Genomic DNA, 7,407 nt, shown 5'->3' with positions numbered 1-7,407 from the left:
TAACAGCACCAGTGCTGTGCACCAATAACGTGTTGACTGCTGTTGCACTGACTTCTGTCTCATTAATTTAATAGGCTCCTGGACCGGGGATGAGAAGGTGGAGAGGCAGCCTTTACAGGCAGATTACTGAGCAGGGCTCTCTGTGCTGATTGTGAATCCAGATCAGAGTGAGAACTTACACTAAGCACCACCGCACTTTAGATACCCGTCCTGACTGCTGCAGCTGCCGCTTGGTGAGACAAACCAGGGAGAGGTGCTGAGACAGGAGCAAAATTAGCTCGTCATATACACAATCAGTACTTAGGTTGTCCTCAGCCCCTGTGTGAAGGAAAGGAGAGCAGCACCAGTGCCTTTGCTGACTGTGTGCATATGCTAGTGCTAAAGGAGAGCATCAGACAGGGAGTGCTGCATTCGGATGAGAACACATTAGCAGAACGGGTCCCGCAGTAGTGCAGCACAGCTCCACTCTTTTAAAGGGGCTGGTTTGTTTTCTCCCTCCGAAGAAGGAAAATTCATTTGTGTGGGGAGGTCCAGCAAAATGCACAGTCCTCCCTGAAGCTTGTGAAGGACCTGAGCGGGGCATATATCTTCTGGTGGCCCAGGGGATCACTGAAACAACACGTTTAAACAGCTCTCACTTATGCTGAAGCCAATCAGTGTGTGTCAGTGAAGAAAAATGGATACAGGCTTCTACTTTATTAACTTGTCAGATTTCACATGTGAGATCACCTGAAAGAAATTTGGAGATTCAAAACATTTCCCATTTCTTTTTAGTTACATCAGGTGAGCTTGTGCATTGAAAGGACACTATAGGGGATGTCAGTGGAAGCAGGACAGGTCTGCAGATGTGTATGTTGTGAGAGACATTGAATCAACCTCTCTGCCAAAAGGGTGCTTGGGTAGTTGTGTGCGTATAGGTTCTCCCTCTCTTTATGTGCATGGGTGAGTGATAAAAAAGGAGGCAGAAACAGAAGGTGGACTCATTTTTACAGCCTCACTCCCTCATTCAGGGTGAGTAAAGCCATTTTACTCATCATACAGGATCTGAATCTTCCCAACTCCACTGTTTCTCCTCTAGGTTTTGTAGGGGTTACTCAAGTGCTCCAGGATCCCTGCTGAGCTATGGGACAGAAAACGAATCCATCAGAAAGTATGTATGTTGTCCCTTTATCATGGCATTCAGTAATGCGGAGTTTTCTGGACCATATAACAAAAATGCAGAATCTACATTATCTAGAAGCACAAACAGACCAATGACAGCATGAAAAGCAGGTGGAAACCTTGTTTTGAAGGCCCTGTGAGAAATGCTGCCAAAGGAATTGCAGTTTGAAGGGCTATTAAAAATAATAAATAAAATAAAATAAAAATATGCACTCATATGGTCTTAGCATTTTCAGTATATCCCCACCTCTTGGAAATGTTATGGATCCCAGGGGCTACACACTTTTCTGGAAGCCCACAGTCAGTAAAAAGGGAAACTTCCTTCAATGTCCCACCTAATGACATTCAAATAAATATAGTTAAGATTTTTCTAACTGGGATGAACTGGAAAAAATAATTCAGGAAAATCTTTCCAGAATTTTTATCCAAATTGATTTCTTGGACTGTTTCCTAAAAGTTTATAGCAATTACAGACATTACTCTGGTATACTTAAGATTTGATCTGGCTTAAGGAAACAATCCCACATAGCTTTTTTTTTTTTTTTCTTCCCAGGTTCTTGTAAAAGCACTCGCTACAATAGGCAGTGTACTTTTGGTTGTTTCCACATCACTCCTGCGTTCATCCTCTGGGCTGACACTCCCCAGATGTCCTTGTACAAAGGCAAAAGTCTTAAGAGTTTGGGGCCAGGGTGGGGGTTGAAACAGTGATCAGAAAGATTGGGATTATCTAAACATTAAAAGCAAACTTTCAGATGCTCATGATGCTCGAACTTTTAAACCCAATTCTAAAACCTCACTTTTAGAAAAACCTAATCCCAGCAGGACACAGAATAGAAAAACTCTTCTAGCATGTGTTAGAAGAACTGAGGAAGTGGTGGAGGGGCTTGAAGCTCATCCTTTGCCCAACAGCTATGGATATCTTCCCTCTAATTATTCAACAGTGCATGGAAGAGATAGGCCTATAAATAGGTTATACCTGACTGTGCAATGATTTTTGCATAAACACATATATGGTAATATCCCGGATAACTAGAAGTCATTGGGTTCAGTAGCAGCAGAGGGAGGTACTGAATGGTAAATCCAAGGGAACTACATGAGGAAATTGTCCATGTCTGAATGTGTGTCGTTATATCCTTTGACTTGATGATGATGGTGATCTTAAACTATAAGCCTGGTTTCTTTGCAAAACCACTTCTGGGCAAAGATAAGTACCTAACTCCCATGTAGGTGCTGCAAATTCACATACACAGGAGGAAGAGGATAGCATGTTTACATAAATACTTGTTCATGAATGCACCTCTCTTCTATTTAGATAGGGGATTATCTAAATCTATTTTTCTGTATTGCTCTTTTTCCAGGCATTCGGGTGGCGGTAGTGGTGAGGGGAGACCTTTTTTAAACTAAAGAAAATTACAGGAAGACGTGTTAACTGAGAGTGAAAACAGGGACAGCAGAAAGGTAGTGATGCCGACATCTTCATTGCTGTACGGACAGCTTGCAGTTCCCTATACCTTTTGCAACAAAGGTCTACAGTGTGAGTCTTACAAAACACTTGTTCACTTAGAGGTACCCAACTGAAAGAAATATTTGGTTGCAAGAAAACTGGGTAAGGCTCAACCCAAATAAGACAACAATAATCCTCTTTGACCAGAAAAAAAAAATGTCAAAACAGGTGAGGTATATGCAGGGGGACACAGGACCAGAAAGCATCACCTGTGTCATTGAATTCAGTCTCCTCAGCCATAAATGAGTCAAATCCTATAATACTCTGGGATCTGGGAACACTTCCTAGATTCCTGGTCTGGGAGCGAGATATTCCCTGCTACTGGCAACGTCTGCTTCCAGAGAAAAGGAAACCTAAATGCAGGGGGAGCACAGGCTCCCCTATACCACTTACAGCTGCCCAGCCTGCCCCTCCAGCAGACCTTCACCACCCCCTGGTACCATCCCCACAAGCCATGTCTCCCAGGTAATAACCCAGTGTTGCTCCTAAAAGCCTCCATCAACTTTACCCTGCCAAAGTGCCTTCTTTCACTCCCTTTGGCAGGACAAGTCAGATGGCCCAGATGGTTTCCATGGGATGGGTACAGGCGACTTCTCAGCTGGGGCATACCAGAGGGCCAGCCTAGAGCTCATACTTCAGGGACACACTGACAATATACGCTGCACAGACAATATCTCCAGGTTCACAATATACTATACCTCATCGCTTATTGGTTGTAAGACAGAGAATAACAAAAAGACAGAGAATAATGATAAAAAAATCCTTTCGTTTTCACTGGGAATTTTGAAGAGCTTTTATGTCCAGTTACAAATGTTGGATCTGTTGCACATTTCTGTTTTGAAATTAAGCAAGGGACAAGTTGTGGGGAAAGGTTTCTAAAAAAAATGTCCCTTTTCCAGATGCAGGGAAAAAACCTTGTTCTAAACACATGAGTGTGGATGTCAGAGTAACAAGATGGAAATTCCAATAGATGATCTCTTTCAAGCTAAAATATGGCAAAAGGCATTTGTATTAAATACACAGCATTACCTTACATTCCTATTTCTACTTATACCACTGTATCCATCCTCCCACAGGATAATTTTGGATAATGCACACTAAGGCAACCATAGGTAACACTACCATAGATAAAACATATGCTCACATAGTGGACAAAGGTAGCTGAGGCAAGTCTATAAGCTAACAGCCTCATCACACATATTCCTGCAGCTTCATGACCATACCTTTGTTTGGGCAGCGATGTCCCCATGCTGTTCAGCGGGATTCGGATGCAGGGCATTCAGAATCATTAGTTCATGCATTGAGCTCTCACTTTATAGCATGCCCTTGGAAGCACTCATTCGTTCAAAGCAAGGGCACTGCCTCTAGTTTTCTCTGGTGGTTTTTCAAGTTCCAGTTCAGAAGTTTTTAGGATTTGGGGAACAGGGGATAAAGGTTTACTTAAGTCTAACTTACTCCTGTTTGCCCTCAAGATATGCCAGGGGGCTTCCTCTGATGCCTGGCATCTGATTCCAAGTGCACAAGCATAGCTGCAGAAACTCCCACTGCTTTAAGTGGTGTTACGGAAGATTTACACAAGCATAATTAAAGGATCCTTTTTATTTTGAAAATGATCTGGGTCAAAACCTGGAAGAAAACATATAGGGATTAATATGAACTTATCACCCCTACATTAATTTCCAGTGACAGACCCATTTCTTTCCATTCCATCTTGCTATTGCTCCCAAGGCAGTAAGTTGAGAAAGCCAGCTCTGCCCATCTCAGAGGTAATTGAAGTCACGTCTTCTTCACTCTTGGTTTTTTAGGTCCCCAAGGAAATGGACCATTATTCTGTCCACATTATCCAAGAAGACCATAGCAATTCTGTTAGAAATTGAAATTGAAAATAATCTAGGCAATCTGTTTGTATGAACTGCATTTTGCCTGTCCAGCCAAGTAGAATACAGGCTGCCTAACCAGCTTGTTCTGAATGCAAGCTCCATATTGTGAGGCTTGCAGTAAAAGGAGAAAATTTGTTTAATCTTTTTCTGCTTTTCAGTGTGTCACCTGGAGCCCAGATATTCTCTTTGCTTTTTCCTGCCCCAATGAAATGTCTCTCCCTTTGAAGAATTTCTGCTATATGAATTATAATCTCTGCTCAGAGAATTAATATATTTTGCCAGTTTGTAGCCAGTATCCCTATTAATGCTATCTAATTGACTTATTTTAGAAACACACATTAAACATATGCTTTCAAAAAAAAAGCAAAGCAAAACTATGTACAAATCTTTCAGGAACTGGAAGAAAATATAGAAAAAATAAACTTTGCAGTCATCTCTCGGATGCTGGATCCTTCCAGACTCACAGCTGCTTGAATGCCTTCTGCCAGCTGAGTGAAGAGTTTGATGTGATAACAAAAGAGCTTCCCTGGAAAATCCAAAAATATGCCTGTAGCCCAGCAGCTGACCAGCTCAGCAGCACGGGTGACTGCAAGCACAAGCCGACAGTTTCTGTGTTCATTCCTCCAGCTCCTGACTAAATGCTGAGTCAAGTATAAGGGCACAGACCATATATTCAGACCATTCATCATGAGCACTGCAACCACTTCTGTCTGTTGATTGTGCAGGAAATCCTGGACAACAGATATTGTGGGTCACCCATAGCTCTTTTGTAATTGAGTACCACAGGGGCTGAAAGCCTGAATCCAGAGAGACACCTTCAAGGGTTTCTGAGTATGGTCCCTCATCCTGTTAAGGGTTTCTGTGGCTAGGGAATCTCTCTGTTTGTGGGGATACCCTCTCCAGCTGCATTCCTACAAGCAACAGCCATCAAAATGGGCACTGGGTACTGGGGCAGTGCCCCACAACTACAAGACCTGCTTTGTCCGGGTCCAAGCACTGAATGCACCCCCCCAGCCCCACTGACCCCCCTCTGCATCAGCTAGGACTCCCAGAGACTGTGTGAAGAGCATCTCTACTGACATCCCCTCAGGGCAGGAGAGGGGAGGATGATATCATAGGTGAATCATCCTGCTCAGATTATCTTCCCCTCCTGAGTGGTTAAAGATACCTCAGCAACATCAGCTTGGACTCAATAAAATTTTAGGGTGATGACAAGGTTGGTTTTAAACCTTCAGAAATGGGTGAGAGCACTTTTTTTTTTTTTTTTTTTTTTCTTTTTTTTTACCAGGTAAGAGAAAAAGTGGTGGGAAGAGGGGGCTCCCCCTCGGTGCCTGCCCCTACTCCAGGTCCTGTGCCTCCCCCACCCTGCTCCTGTGTTGGGGAACAGAGTCAGTGTGGGACATGCAGAGGAGGTCTGCGTGGAGGATGAGAGAGCTGCAGAGTGGGCTGTAAAAGAAAATTATGCTCTGATAATAGAGAAACACACAGGCCTTTCCCTCGGTTCACAGGCTGCGGTACTCTCATATTATTAACCTGATTTATTTCAAGGGAAGGGTCATTTTATGAAGAGACTGTGTCTAAACTTGATCCAGATAAAGGGCCACTAACAAAAGGCAGGCTTTGGGAAAACAAGCAAAACTCAGGCTGTGCACTCAGTAAGCACATTTTCTCGTTTTCAGTCAAGAAGCCATTGGCAGCATCAGTGCTTGAAAACTGCATGGCTCAGACATTTCTAAACCCTTTTAATCCATCACAAAGGGCTCCCTTGATTGTTGCTTTGTTTTTTTTTTCTGCTGCCCTACAGTATGGCTGCCAGTGTGTACTCCTGATAAGCAGTGAGCTATGCAGATGCTGCTAGGTTTCCCTGCCTTTGGTACCACACAACCTGCCAATGCCCATGAGAGGGACACATTAATGTGTCACAAACAATCGGGAAAGGTGACACTTCGTCCTCCCCTTGCAGTCCAGGAAACTTAAAAGAATACAAGATTAATTTCCATGGGCCAGAGCCTGCCACCCGTGAAAGTCCCTATTGCAACACATGGCGAGTTCTGCTTAAGCACCAAAGACACAATGAAACCCCCACGGTATTAATGCCGTTTTAATCCCCTGAGATTCAGAGTCTGGCATTGTAAATGTAATAAATTACAGTATAAGAGAGAGAACACCAGCTCCAAACATCAACATGTGCTTGAATCCATCCTGAGGTACGTGGGGAAACTGTGTCTCTTTTCTTGTATGACTGAAACTCCAGCATAGCCTGCCCTACTCCAAAAGTACCACAACAGTCTTTAAGAGACATATTCAAAACCATCAGAAAGAGCTCAGCAGATAGCTGGGCAGCCTCAGCACACCTGCAAGGTGACAACCAAGGCAAAATGGCCCATTGATCGCCAGGGATATCATGGGTCACACCACACAGAAGTGCCTACTGGGCTAAGTTACCAGGAGAACAAAGGAGGCATCACTGCTTTCAGCAAGCAGAGCAATTTCTGCTTATTTTCACAGTCCTGCTTCTCCCCCACAACATTAGCAGAGCAAACATCCCAAAGGGGAGACTGGCACAAGAGAAGCCCCACCAGCACTTCTGTGCACTTAGCCCAGAAGGGTGCACAGATGAGGGAGCACCTCTGCTTCATCCCAGGTGCAAAACTCAGTCATAAGTCTGGGAAAATGAGCTCTTTGACTCAAAGCATCTTTTCCTGAAGAAGCTGAAGATGCTCAGATCGTCTCTTGTTGCTGTTTGTGAAATGTTGTGGTTTTATCTGTAGGACGTGAGCATCTGTTGAGGTTGACCATGAAGCATTTTTTTCTTCCCCTCAAACCTCAGAAGAAAGAGATTATATTTCTGCCTGAGAACAC

Source organism: Aythya marila (assembly GCF_965140915.1).
Source record: "Aythya marila genome assembly, chromosome: 2".
In the NCBI taxonomy this organism is placed as follows: Eukaryota; Metazoa; Chordata; class Aves; order Anseriformes; family Anatidae; genus Aythya; species Aythya marila.
This window is presented reverse-complemented; position numbering follows the sequence as displayed.